The sequence below is a fragment of the Herpailurus yagouaroundi genome, unplaced genomic scaffold (assembly GCF_014898765.1).
Source record: "Herpailurus yagouaroundi ecotype Mexico unplaced genomic scaffold, PumYag 159, whole genome shotgun sequence".
Classification (NCBI taxonomy): Eukaryota; Metazoa; Chordata; class Mammalia; order Carnivora; family Felidae; genus Herpailurus; species Herpailurus yagouaroundi.
Genome location: NW_024412400.1, coordinates 14088850 through 14103777, shown reverse-complemented (window position 1 = coordinate 14103777; position 14928 = coordinate 14088850). Strand labels below are relative to the sequence as shown.

Here is a 14928-nt window from a genome sequence, read left to right as displayed (position 1 = left end):
TTTTTTTTTTTTTTTTTTTTTTTTTGTGCAGGGCTTTTACAAACAGAGCATTTCTTCAGCATAAGTGACATTTCAAAATCAGGAAGGCGAGATGAGTCGTAATTGGCTCTGTCACTATTTGGGTTTGATGCTGGCACCTCATGTGTTTGCCCTGGTTGAGTAATCTGTTTGCATCTGTGTAGACCACACACAGACAAATGTGAACTCTGTTTATATTCATTTCCTGCCTGGGAACTTGGTTCCTCTGGGTCACAGCTTTGGAATGACTGATGGATTGGAAATTTACTGGTATAGACGTGGATGCAAAAACTCACTTAAACCCATTTGGGAAACTGACCTTAATAACCTTCTTTGAGCTACAGTAAAGGGGACATTGTCCAAGACACCTCCAGTGGATTAGAGCATTTGTCATGAACATCACGTCTAAATATGAGGTGTTCAATGTGATCAAGGCATTTAGCATTCCCATTTTGTAGATGAGGCAATTGAAACCCAGAGTGATCTAAAGTTTCATTAGTTAGGGAAGTACCCATTATATATCACCAGCACCTCTCAGTAATGAGCAGGATTCCCTCTTATTTCTTGGATGTCTCTCAGGCAAGTCAGCAAGCTCCATTTCTAGAATTCCTGAAGAAAGACAAAGGTACCCTTTCATGTTCATGTTTCCTATGAGCAGCAGTCTGCAAAGGACCGAGAGGGAAGGGATTGAGCTTAGGAGACTGAAAACTCCTAGCTCTGCTCTGTGCCTCGTCCCAGGGCCAACCACAGGGACTTCCTAGGGCCTCTTTCCCCATTGTGATGGTCTGGCAGAAGAATGTTTGCAGTATTGCTCTCAGTGACCTGCATATGTAGTTTTTTGGCATTTAAGATCTTATCCCTAGCCTTTATAGTCAACCAGTGAGTTACAAGTAAAAGTAGGTGAGTAGTAAATGAGAAAATACTGGAAGCCCTCCAGGAGGAGACTCATTGGCACCATCTTTATCTGGGACACTTCTCTGGAATCTACCCTTGGAAACCTGGGGATGCCTAATCCAAGTTGGGAGGCTGCAACATACCTTCTGTTACAGTGAGCATCAGGATTTTTTATTGGAAAAGATAGGCACTTTAACTCAATTTCTAGCACTGAACTAGGCATTATGAGACTTACAAAAAGAACATGTGTGAAAACCAGCTTCACCCCTCAGGGAGTTTGTACTCTAGGTCAAGGATGTGTACAAAAATGTTCGAGTAGGAGCTTCGAGGCTTCTTTGAGGCACTGACCACCAACGTCATAGAAACACTATATGATAAGTAATCCCTTGTCCATTCCTGACTCATAATAATCGAGAAACTGTCAGTGACAAATGCAATTTTGGGACAAAGGAAAGAAATTCAGGTGGGGAGATGTTAAACTGCCTTAGACTAGAGACTAGGTAGAATTAGAATTGATTTCAAATAAGCCACCACCCTTTAATATTCAAGACATTAGGCATTAGTAAAGCTACCAAGAGGCCATGTTTAATGTTATAACTTTATACAGGTTAAATAGCCAGTGAAGGAATGAAAATTTGAGCACAATTTGGGATAGCATAGAATATTTTTAACGTGATTCCTAAGGAAGTGCTGAAATCCTCCTTCTGTATGGGTACAATTGTTGGCAACCTGTGATACCATTTTCATTCTGTAATGGCACTCAGGCATGCAAGGAACCCAGGGAGCAAATAAGCCTAATGCAAGTGTGTTTCCTTTCTCCCTTCTGCCATGGTTCTCTTTCAGTAGACCTGGAGATCTGAAGGTGACTGTAATTAAGCATTCATTCCATTGGCATTGTACTTTTCACGTGTGAGAAAACTTAGCAACGAGTTTTCCCCATAAGTAATGTGCAGAATCCATTTGAATGGGCCAGATCATCTAGAACTTCACTCTGACCCTTGGTAGTTCTGGCTGTTGTATCTATTTTCAGTGTATCACATGTAAATTATTATTTGTTTCCTAAGTGAGTTGATCTGACTGACAGATGAAGCATTTCTGTGCAGACAGGAGCAGAAGTTAGAGAAGATCATGAAAGTACACTGTGTGCACCTTCATATTTGGTGCTTAGAAGTCTTTATTTGTCGTGCTTCTTTCCATGCCCTTCTTGATTCTGGCTTCTTTCCGGGCATTGTGACAGCTGTTTATTATTCTGTTTGCAATTCATTTCTGGATGAATTACCCATTGCTTTGTCTGCTTATCGTTGTTGTGGCTTCTTTAAGTTCCCATGTGGTGGGGGGTTGGGGGGCGGACAAACCAGTTCTAGGCTGTGCAAGGGGCTGGACTTTCTTTTCCCATCAGAATTATTTTTAGAAAGCTGCTATAGAATTACGCTTCCTCAATCAAGTAGGATTTATGTAAAGCCATACTTTGGTGTGATTTCCTCAGATAAAGCCTTAGAAATGTTCTTTTAGAATCCCCTAACTGGTAGGCAGGTCCGTTCTGTGGGCAGGCTTGCCCCATGCACCAGGAGCCTCTGAGGTGCTGAGCGCATGAAGTTTCCGGTGGCCTTTCACTCTTGAGGCACTAGACTCAGCCCGGAAGGATTGAAAGGATATGACAGTGAAGTCTGTCAGCAGCCGAGATGGGGATATGGAGTGACCTGTGTAATCAATACTTTATTTGGATTGTCAGTTGTAAAGGCTTAGAAAACAATGCAACAGAATACTCAGTTCTGAAATAACATCGAGTGTCATTTCACCTTTCTTTGATTCAGAAGGTCCTTTAGAATCTTCATATCCTGAGGGAGCCAGCTAATAAAGATTGGAGGCCTAGAATGTGTGCGAAACCAGACCCTGTTCTAGTTGGGACAGGAAATATGCAAGTGGAAAGGGTATAAAGTCCTCCTGGCCGAGGACAGGGATGACAACCCAAAGCAAAGGTAAGGGTATTTGTAGTTAAGGGTGCTAGTTTTCATTGCTGTGTGCCTGTGCTAATTGTTTCCCAACCCTTCAGTTCTGGAGTATAACATGGGTCGAGATAGGGCTTTCTCCTTATCTGTTTTGGTCTGTCACCTGTTAGCATTTTGAGGTGCTTCATAAATCAGAAGGCTACTTATTTTCAGCAGAGGCCCAGAATTTGCAGGAAAGACCTGCTGGGGATGAACCTGACATTGCTCTGTGTAGCTCTTCTAGCTCCCTCTGCCTCTGACTGGACTCTCGCTCAGAAACAGGCTGAGAGAACATATCTGATGATGCAGCATCCCCCGTCCTGTGTGCCTGGAGGGCTTCGCACGGGCCACATGACTCTGGTGTCCTGACTTGGTGCCCTGTCTCAGTGCCAGCTTCCATCTGGGTTTCCAGGCTCATCCTTCAAAGAATTGAAAATAGCATCACAGTTTCCTTCTCTTAGGAGCTTTCTCACCTTTGACAAGCCTGCGGGACAAGCGGACCTGACCTCTGTGGCCTCTTGTCTGTCAGCCCTGTTTGAATATTCACTCTGCGGAGCATCTTGCCAGGCATCGTGGAAAATTATAGAAGAAGGAGGTGATGCACTCCTGGCCTTTGAACATCTTATCAACTTACAGGAGAGAGAGAGAACAGCACAAAGCAAAATATATGAAAATTCAAATGTCAGCCAGACACCTACTGTTCATTATTTATAAATCCAATTAAAGTAGCCTAGGAACACACATTTATGTTCATATATCAATATGTACGTAAAGTTAAGGCATTTGCTGAAATGCCTTGAAGTAACTGGAGTTGGAAGAAGATAGTTTTCTGCTGCCTAAGTTTTTGGCTCTCCAGGAATGACCCTGAGCGACAAGGATTTAAGAGCAAGTAGTTTATTTGAGAAGTTTTGGAAACACCACTAAGAGGAATGGGAAAGGAAGCTAAGAGATAGAAAGGCGGCCAATAAAGGGTGTGTTACTGAGCCAGGGGTGGATGATGAGGGACACTTGAGCTCAAGCCTATGGGGAAATTCGGGGGAGCAGCTAAGAACATTATCCCCCGGACTCTATCATCCTCCGGTTGAGGACTCCCTTCAGGACGAGTTAATGCCCACATATTCCTGGACTGCCATGCCCATACAGATAGTTTTTGGAGAAAACTCAAATGCAAAGAGATGCAGCTAATGGTGGTCGGAGGTTGGCCTTGAAGAGGGCTGAGTGATAAGGGCAGGTTGGATGTCAACAGCCTCTGCTACATTTACAGGTATTAACGGGAACAATAGCTTGGAACGGTAAGGACAGAGAGGTTTTGTACATTGAGGAAGCCACTGTGTGTGAAGGCCCAGATTAACAGTGGGTGACATCGAAGCCAGAACCCTTACGCTTTCTTATGTGAGTTCCTCGAGGAGTGTGGTCCAAGTGGCGTAGGGAAGAAGGTGTCAGCTGAAGCTTACTGATGATGGAAGGCAGTTTGGAGTCTGAGGATCCAGGTTGTAACGGCTCCGAGTTTGGATGCCCCGTGTTCTCCTAGGCATATCTTGGCTGCAGATCATGTTGGGGCTAGCAGGTGGGGTAGCAACACCGTGGGTTAAAGACAGCCACTCTATCTGTGGCATGAAGTCCTGATTCAGCCACAGGGCTCATTGCAGAAGAATGAAGGCTGCATGTGTTTCGAGATGCCGTGGCTTAACAGGTGCTTCTTCAACTTACCTAGTTTGAAGAAGCAGGTGGTGACCAACAAGCGGTGGGGATTTCATCCCGGGCCTCCTGCTCTATTTACAGAGGATAAGACTGGTAGCATTATTGGAGAAGTGGGGATAGGGGTGGTCGTGGTCAGTACCTCTAAAGTGGTTCTGATATCGTATAGTCTCCTCTTGTACTGCATTGCATTGTATTATGTTGTGTTTGTACCTTCTCTGGAGAGCTGGCAGGTGGAGGCAGTTAAGACTGTCAAAGGTCGCAGCATTGCAGAGGGCTCCCATTCATCTGACATAGTTAGTTGGTGACGTATTGCTACAGAAGGTCTGCACCCTATGCTTTAGCAAATGCCCGTGCCAGGACTCCCACGTGTTGATCTCTGCTAATGGAAATGTCCATGTGTCTTACTTGAGTTTTAGCTGTCCAGGCACGTGTGCCCAGGAATGAGCTCCCAGAGACTGCACCTCAGGGGTTAATTACTCTCAGATGTGTCAGATTGTAGGATTTGATGTGCTCTGTTCCCTTTTTCTATCCTGTATTTAGATATGAGGCGGAGAAGATCTAGAATAGAAATGTCAGGATATGTTAATTTATTGATAGCTCTATGTGGGGGAAAAATGTAGGATGTGTTCGTATATTCTTATGCACACAGTAACATAGCTCTGTCCACAGAAGAGAGAGAGGAAGAGTGTGTCAGGTTGGGTCTGATCAGGAGACAGCTAAGCAAGTTACTTTAGCGGAAGGAAGTACTGTGAAGAGTTCTGTACGGGACAGAAAAGTTTTCCTTGACTCCTTTAGGGTCCACGACTGGGTCTGGAAAGCAAACCAGCAAGGACAGACTAGCAAGAGAAACGCATATCCATTTATTTAATAGAAGTGTGACGCCACGTGGAACCTTCCCAAGGAAATGAGACCCACGGCAACCATTAGAGCTGCGAATTGCTCAGCGGGCGTGCTGGAGGGTGGGCGGCCGTGGGGGGATGTGACAGGTCACAGAGGATAAGGCGAGCGTAGTGACCCGGGGGAGACTGAGCAGGGCCCTCTGTTAGGATTCTTCACGGTGTCCCTTTGTCTTGAGAGATAAGGGTGCTTCTTTCCTCCGGGTACAGAGAGGACCCCTCACGGGAGGGCTTCGTGACCTGTTTCAGAGAAGAAGGGGGCGAGGGGGCGGAGGTCAGAGTAACCTTACTGCTTCTTCTCATTTCTCAAACTTCTTCAGTTTAAAATATTCCGTGTGCCAAGGTGGCGCATTTCCCGAACCGCACCACTTGTTACCCAGGTGTTGGATAATCCAAGAGTTGCAAAGGGACATCGAGGTTCACGGAGGCCACAGACCGCAGGAAGCAGCTGTACCTCTAAGGCTGGGGGCGCAAAGGGAAGAAGTTAGGATAATGAAAACTTCAATACTTGGATGATGGACCTTGCAGACGGGGAAACTAGACCTCTGAGAAGGGGGCGCTGGATGGCTAGCTGGGCTGGTATGTCTGAAGGAGACTGCCAAGTGGAGTCAGTTGCTCTGACTGGAGCCAGTTGCTGTTGCCAGGATGGGTGGAGACTTCTGTCTGGAGCCACGTGACAGAAGAGGAAACAGATAGGGGAGCCAGATCCCTCTCTACCCCCTGCCGCTGGACCTAGCAGGGAGCCTGCATGCGGCCCAGGAGAAATGTGTTTTGCAGAGTCCCAGCCCCGGCACTACGAAGCAGGATGGGTTTGGACACGAGACACAATTAAGTTACAAACCAACATAGAGAGAGAACATAAACGTGTGTATACACAGAAGAGAGAAAGAAAGACAGAGGGAGAAAGGGCGTGTGAGTGAGCTGGCAAGAACAAGCATGTAGCCAAGAGCTGGCTGGGATAAAGATTGTTGCTACTCGGTTATAAAAATAATCATCATAATAGCCTGCACGTAAGAACTTAGTGCAGAGGGGAATAGCAATAGAACCCTTATTTAGCAAGGGGGTGGGGTGGTGATTAAGTTCTAAAATCAGAGCATTAGGGGGAAATCACACATAAACACTAGAATCAGGCACGAAGACTCTAAGAGCCTATTGAAATGAGAAAACATTTCTGTCTACTATCCTGTGCTCAGTCTGTGACAGACACGTGCGTCCTGCCCCCTAGATATTATTACTTTCTCCCTCTCTTCTGCTGCCTCACCAAGCACAGAGATAGGGATTCTTAGAAGTTACGTGTGTACGTGTTGCAACTTCCCCTTGAATTGTACCAGGTATGTGCTGAGCACTTTCTCATGTGCTGTTTTACTTGATGATCACGTTGGCCCTAGACATGGTATTATTATGCCTCCCTAATCAAAAAGAGATCAGATGCACAGGAAGGTTGACTGATGGGCTATGGGCACAGCCAGTGAATGACAGAACCTACGTTTCGAACTCAGGTGTTATCTTGTTCCAACCCTGTGCTGTGTAATTGGCATAGCCCTACTCCCCGCCTCCGAAGGTTCTGCCCTGACTTTATGTCTAGGGGAAATCAAGTCATCTCTAACATCAAAATGAGGGGCCTCTGCAAGGTCTTCAAGGTGCAGTAGACGCACAGTATCCAGCATGGCAGCTGTTGGACATGTGTGGCTATTTAGATTTAAATTAAGTAAAATTAACTAAAATTTAAAAGTCCATTCCTCAGTCACACTAGACACATTTCAGGAGCTCAAGAGCTACATATGGCTAATGACTGACATATTAGCACAGAACATTTCCATCCTCACAGAAAGTTCTGAGGTAGATCCATAGTGAGTGAGAACGTGATTCTAAAGCTAGTTAAAAAATGTAGTGCCGCATCTTCCTGGCTGTGCATCCCTGGGAAGATTCCTTAACCTCCCTGTCTCTCAGTTGCCACATCTGTAAAATAGGAATACTCAAGGAAGCTCCTCACAGGGTTCAGATGAGAGTTAAGACACTATTTACAAAGTTCTTAGTATGGTACTTCACACATCATGGCTTCCTAATGCATTACCTAACGGGGGAAAAGGTCTAATATGTGATTTTCTAAAAATTCCACTGTCTCTATTTACCGTCTGGTATTTTTGTTTGAGAAAGAGAGGAAGACGTTTGAAGCAGGAGAAAGAGTATCTTGATAATTTATGTTTGGAGTGCTTCATGGAGTCAGGGAATCCTATATAAATTTACAAAATTATTTTATTTCATATACATTACCATGGCTCAACACCATATACCAGGTTTCGATCTAAGAACTTAACACATATTCCCTCATTCAGTCCTCCAAATGAGCCTGTGATGAAGCTAATCTCTACCCTCATTTCAGTACCCCTTGCATTTCTCTACACATTTTACCACTTTTCTGGGTAAGTCCCGCAACAGTGAGGAAGAGGGGACAGAGATGAAAGAATAAGATTCGACCCTTTTGAAGAGACTAGAGAAACAAATAACTGTGGAGGGAATACTTTCTCAGGCTAGATATTTTGTGTGCATTATTTAATTTGATGTAACGGCCCTATGGGATGGGTGATCTTTTCTTCATTCTATAGATGCGGAAATAAGCTAAAGAAGTTAATTACAACTAGCCCAACATCACACAGTTCTGGATGAGACCTGTGATTCTAACCCAGGCCTAATATTTTTCATGGCATCTTGATGTCTATTAATAGGGAAGGTAATTTAAACAATACTTCTTTAATGTTTATTTTTGTGAGAGAGAGAGAGATTGAGAGAGAACATGAGCGCAAGCAGGGGAGGAGCAGAGAGAGAGAGAGAGAGAGAGAGAGAGAGAGAGGGAGAGAATCCCAAGCAGGCTTCACACTGTCAGCACAGACCCTGATGTGGGGCTTGATCTCCTGAACCGTGGGTCATGAGAGTTATCACTGGGTGGGAAGTTGAGAGTTTGAAGTCGAAGACTGAAGTCACTAAAGAGAAGACCAGGCGGTTGTTGACACCCCTCCTACCCCCCCACCCCGCCCTTTCCCTGACCACCACCCTGGGGCAAAGGAAAATGGAGAACCTCTTGCTAACTTCCAACTGCTCTCTGTTATGTAGTATTTCAGTGACAGGATCCACTCAGGAGAGTCGGGGCAAGGCTGGCTGAGGTTCTCAAGGAGCTGAGTTTTGAGTTCAGGTGCCTGCGTGGCAGTGGAATGATGCTTCCTGACCTCTCAGACCTTTGAGACCTCTGGGCGGTCTTAGACTTCACCTGGAGCCTCCTGTCCAGCATGCGACCATCTAGGGGAGTTCCAGGGAAAGGTGGCAGGTAGAGTATCCTTTCTGAGTTTTATTCTCTCTCATCCTCCCTCCTCTTCTTTCTGTGTGTCTGTGTTACTCTGTTGTGTCTCCTTCTCCTCAAGATTCATCGACCAGTGATGCAGGGGTATTTATTTTATGTTCTTGTCAACAGAGATATCATGGACTGAAAGGTGATGGGTACCCCAATGAGCTCACTACAAGATCTCAAAGATTCCAAGCCACTGGCTGCTCCAAAGCATAAAGCCACCCTTCTGGAGAGTCGGCAGGAAGGAAGCCTGGCGGAGGTGAGGAAACATCACTCTTCCCTCTGCCCTTGACTCCATCGGCCTTTAGCTGTCAGATGGTCGGGCCCAGGCCTGAGGGGCTTTTTCCCGTGTGTCCTTCCACAGGCTCTGCTTTTGGCCAGAGGACAGACCACCTCCTCAGGTCTCTGGGGGAACTGCTGAAGGACAGTGAGGAAGATGTTGCTGGTCCCCAGGACAGAAACATAGAGGCTGGAGCCAGGAAGCACCTGGAGTGGGACTCAAGCCCAGCACCCCTTCAGACCGATGCTCTCTGAGCGGCGTGTGGTCCCGGATCGGACTGTTTTGGCTTTGCCATCACGTGCATAACACAGTTCTAGATGCTTTTAAATGGTTGGCTTTCTTTCCTTCCCCCCACCCCACTGTCTTTTCTTTTTCTTCTCTTGGCCCTGAGAACTGTAAGAAAAGAATTGTTTTAGAAAGTATAATTCTCTTGCTGACATTAGCCTTGTTTATGAATAAATTCTGTCCCGAAGGATTTTCTGAATTGCAATCCCAGGTTACCTAGTAAATGGGGCTGCGTGGTTTGATTTGTGTAGTACTGATCCTTAGATTAAAAATACATTTTCTTTCTTCTTTTCTTTCTTTCTTCTTCTTTTTTTTTTTTTTTTGTAAGTTTGGATCCAGGTAATGGCCCGAGTCACATTTGCTTAGCTAGTGAAGCGATCTCAATGTGGTATCGCTTAGAGTTGAAATATAATCAAACATATATTATACCTGGGGCTCTTGCACACTATTTGATATATATGTTACGCTACAAAGAAACACAAACCTTGTAGGTTGAAATTTAATTCCTGTCTGATCCTGCAGTTAGAATGGTAGAGAAATTATAAATACCAAAAGTGGCTTCAAATACCCTGAATGTGAGCTAACCAACAATAAGTGGACAGTTTGGAAATGCCGTTTTCCAAGGCAAAGCAGGAACTGGAGATCAGCTGACCTCATCAGCAGGGTTGTGCAGGTCCGCCTGTGGATCTGCTCATTTTGGAAGAATCAGAGAACAAGGCCTGCTTCTGTGTTTGAGTTTACGGAAATTGTGGCGTTGCTGACTTAATGCTCTGTAACTGCCTGCTTTGCAATAAAACACCTTTGGTTGACTCAGCAACAAGGTCTCTGTCAATTTCCTTCAATATTGTGTCCTCAGTGCTGTGTAAGAAAGTCCAAGGTAGACCTTTGAGTGGTTGACCAGTCAGAGATCTCGGCTGGATGAAGCTCAGTGCTCCTTCAGTGGCATACAGAGTAATTTGTTGTCTACACGTGCGGTCCATGTGTGTGGTCAACTTCTCTTCTTCATGGTATAGTCAACTCTAGACGTCTCTAGTTACGGCATAACCCAGTTAGGCCACTGTGCTGCCGTCTGCCATTATTCTCTCATTCTGGAGTCCCCATTTATTTCTGTGAGACTCTAGAACAGGCTACAAACTCTCAGAATGTCCATTCCCTCATCCACAAAATGGGAATAATGATCCTGTATTTATGGTGATATGTGCTTATAAAAGAGCATCGCATGGATGATACTTTCCACATTATAAACACACAGGGACGTGGCAGCACTCAATAAATGGTGATTCTTTTCTTTGTTAGTAAAGAATTGAAAGAACACTCTTAAGTCCTTATAGTTGACTATACAGTTGACTGAGAGCACCGAGTAGCCTGTGAATAGCATCTTAGGCTTCTTTGCTTAAAGCCAGTAGAAAGAAAGGTGAAGATTCATGGGAGAAGAGAATCTGCTGCTCCCTCCCTTGACCACGTAGCCAAATACCTTGATTCCTCCCTCTGTGGAATACAGCAGGTGTTTTACCTGCTTCACGGAGACAGCGCTATTGCTTCTACAGAAAGTGAAATTTACCATTCACATAGATGTCTGAGATACCATCTTTCCCACTTGTTTGCAACATCAGGCCCATAGCATCCGAGGACAGTAGGGTCTCTAAATACTGACAAAGAGGGCCCTTTCACCGTGGGGGAAGAATTTGAGCCATCTCTGGCCTCAGCAGACTGCCACTTCCGTTGAGAAAGCACTTTTGAAAATGCCCCTGCCGTCTCCACCATCACACCTGAGATTTCTGGATGGCCAAAATGTGATGCAAAAGCAAGAGCTAAGATGATTCATTTCACGGAGGGTGGCAAATAAATTAGTTGTTCTCTGATTGCCTTGGTGTGTATGATAGTCCCATGGGTATCCCTGGACTTCAAGCTGTGCGTAGTAGAAAGAACATTTTCTACTTTCTACCTTGAAGTCATCAAAATGGTGATAATAACAACAGAAAAGCAGGTAACAATTACTAAATGTTTGCTTCGTGATGGGCACTGGGCAAAGATCTTTATAAGTAGTGGCTCGTTTACTCATAGCAAACATGTGAGGTAGGTACTTTGAACTCGCATTACCTGGATGAGGAACTGAGGCATGAAATTGCTGTGTATAAGTGGACCAGGCTCCCCAGTTGGTGAGAGTCATAGCTGGCATGCACCAGGTCTGCCTGAATCCAAAACTTGGGCTCTTCACCACTTTGGTCGGCTGCTTCCTCTCCTTGGCCCGAGTCCCCGTCTGCTTTACTGGCTTCTGACTGTGAACCTTCCCTTTGCACCTTCATTGTCCTTCCTTATAACTTGGGACGATTAATTATCAACCATTCCTGCCTGCTTCCCACAATTACTATCTAAGCTCTTGGCAAATGTATGCAACTAATTGCAAATCAATATGAAAAGTAAAGGTGTTCTTCTGGATGGAGTCCAGGCTCGGCCTACCTTAGGCTGAATTCTGCTTCTGTTTAGCATTCAAAGATTTCAGTGCATCTTATCCAGAGGAGATCCTAATGGATGCGAATGTTGAGTCTAAGAACTTTCTCAAGGGTAAATGAGAGAGCACCGTGTATAGGCAAAATACCATTAGGTAGGCAAAATATTTGGTTGACCATGCTGTCTCAAACCTTGGTTCCTAAAGCTGTATCAAAGGACATCATTTCTGTCACACAGAAGCAACCTTTTCCCAGTTTGCTCCAACAGCTCATCCAGAAGGTGGTGTTATGGTGTATGTGTTGAAAGGACACTGGAGTATAAAGCAGTTTATATGTTTGTAGGCAGGTCATAGCAGATGCAGTTGGCCTTGTCCGTGTCTGAGGGCTTTCTCTGGCTGTGGGGCCTGTGTGATCCCGGGCCAGAAGTGCTGGGGTGTCCATTCTTCACCCCACCGAGCCTAGCCCTCAACCCCTCTGAAGAGAGTTGGTATATAAATGCCACAGCTCCTCACCCTTGGCTGGGCCAACTGAGGCATGTTCTGCACTGGCTCGGAGTTCCCCAGTGAGGTGACACTCTAGTTGCCCATGGTGGGAACTAGTTTGTTAGCCCACTTTTGTTGGCTGCGTTTCCTTCCTGTGTCACCCTCTTGCTTCTCAACCAGTGTTTCCTGGAATCCCTTCCCCAGTAAGTAGTTAATTTTCTCATAAATTCCTGTCTTAGGATCTGCTTCTGTAGGGAGCCCAAGTGAATTCAAAATTCAGGTGCTGGTCAATTATCAAGATAATAATGCCCCAGAGAAAATACAGCAGTATCATTCAAGACTAAACCATTTCTCCCCTTGTCCTTCTACTGATACTTCTGCTATGTTAGGGACTGGAAAGGACTCTTTATCAATCTGAAACCCACTTGCCAGAGAAGTTTCCTTCCTGTGAGACAGGCACCCCCACAGGTTCTGAGATACTTTTCCTTTAAATGAAAGACTCAACTAACATAGGAGACCAGGACAGAGTCACCTGATGGCAAATCAAATTACAGTTCACCGGCTAGAACAAGTAATTAAATATAAGGGGGTAATGGGAAAAGGAGGGAGTCACAATCCCAGAGCCCCCCTTTCACCTCTCAAGGACTTCCATTTGCCTTTGAATCACTTCTGCTTCAATTAACATTGATTGAGCCTGCCTAAAGTGCCTGGCTCTTGTCAAATCCCATTACACGGGCTTCAAGGCACTCTCTGTCCGCAAGCCTTTGTTGTGCTGGGACATTTTGGTGGGCATATCGAATATTGTGTGGAGTAGCTAACACATTGATCAGGACTGTCGTACAAGAGGTTTGCTTTTTCCGGCGTGGCAGTTTTGCCAACGGGATTTCGTCTTTGCCATTAGCATTATCAACTTGGGCCATTTCTCAAAGTTCAAGTTATGATGCTCCAAAAAGCATGTCAGACTGACCTAGTGTAGCTTCTAAAGATAAACGTTGAAAATGTCAACCCTGTGAAGTAAGAGATGTGCCTGTTTCTTTGTTAGAGGCACCACACACCTACTTTCTGTATTTTTGGTGTTGGGAGGAGGATGCACAAAGAAACATGTTTCGTGTCTGGGCTTCCCAGTAAAGACTTTGATGTTTATTTTATCAGAGATGTAAATGGTACCCTAGTATGTATCAGAGTCTGCCTTATCTCTTTTCTTAGTAGTCTTTGCTAAGGTTTTGGAGAATAGGACTGTGTTTTATGCAAGAATCCTATTACGAAAAACTCCGAGAATAACATTGTTCCTAAAATGTGCAAGGCTCTTTTATGTAGGGAAACATTTACTGCCATTGACACCTTTTTCATACTCACATTTTCTTTTTTTTTTTTTAACGTTTATTTATTTTTGAGACAGAGAGAGACAGAGCATGAACAGGGGAGGGGCAGAGAGAGAGGGAGACACAGAATGTGAAACAGGCTCCAGGCTCTGAGCTGTCAGCACAGAGCCCGACTTGGGGCTCAAACCCACAAACTGCGAGATCATGACCTGAGCCCCAGTCGGACATTTAACCGACCGAGCCACCCAGGCTCCCCATACTCACATTTTCAATCTCATTAATAATTTTTTCCTAAACACTCAAATGCTACTTTTGCCATAAGTAAAACATACTTTACGAATCAAATCATTTTAAATATTTAAATACTGGTTAGAAATAAGCAGACAGATTCACCTAAATATTTCAATAAAATCTCCACCAATGTCATATAAAAGCTTCACAAACTTAAAAGCAGTGCGCACGCACACACGCACACGCACGCACACACACACGATAATCATCATGGGATTCAGAATGTATTAGACCTACACTTAAAAGATTAAGAAATGTTTATAATATGGATTCGACTTACGTCTTCATTATTTATAAACTTGTTTTATCCCTTCCCTGTTTTTTTTTTTTGTGCTATCAGTGTTTATATTTTCCTAAAGTTACACTAGTAATCTGAAAACAAATGCAGTCTCAGACTAGCTGAGTTTACAGATTCTGGGGTAGGCACCACTTGGTTTTTGTTTGGCATATGGGATCTTAGTGGATCTCTTCAAAGTTGATTCAAACTTGGGCTGCTGTTTTCTGGCCTGAGGTTTTTCTTAGAATCAAGGTTCAGTTCCATCTTAGTCCCAAGGCAGTGAGCCTTTATGTCATCAGTGACTTGGTTTCTCAGTACTTTTTGATAAGAAAACGTCCAGCAACCTCTTCATCTAGGGGATGAAAGGAGGAGTCTGGACAGCAGGTTCTCTTCTTGGGATTGCTGCCTCATGCATCAGCCTCCAACACACATCTGACTTGTGTGTGGATCCACTTGAGAGCGGATCACTTCTCTGGTCAACCAAGAAGAATCTCTAAATTTTCTTGACTTACTTGACTTCAGATTCACTGTGGCTGTTCTTTTCTATTTACTGAGAAATAAATATGTAAAATAAAAGAAACAGAACATCTCTATATGTCAAATCTCCAACCTACTTACTAGAAATATTTTTTTAAAATACGCCCTTTTTGTTTTTTAATGACCTTTTTGTATACCTTATACTTTTTCGTTGTTGAGTACTGTTA

The 14928-nt window shown here is 44.4% G+C and overlaps 1 protein-coding gene and 1 long non-coding RNA gene across 11 annotated transcripts in view; both read left to right on the top strand.

Moving 5' to 3' along the window:
- The window catches only part of LOC121034238 (uncharacterized), a 59979-nt gene extending 50900 nt beyond the window's left edge, over positions 1–9079 (top strand). The window contains exons 2-3 of the long non-coding RNA XR_005792325.1: positions 8609–8819; positions 8964–9079. This is a non-coding gene — a long non-coding RNA (uncharacterized LOC121034238). The remainder of the gene's footprint in view (positions 1–8608; positions 8820–8963) is intronic.
- RBMS3 (RNA binding motif single stranded interacting protein 3) overlaps positions 1–14928 on the top strand; it is a 1359438-nt gene that overhangs the window by 162218 nt on the left and 1182292 nt on the right. The gene's annotated exons all lie outside the window — the stretch shown is intronic.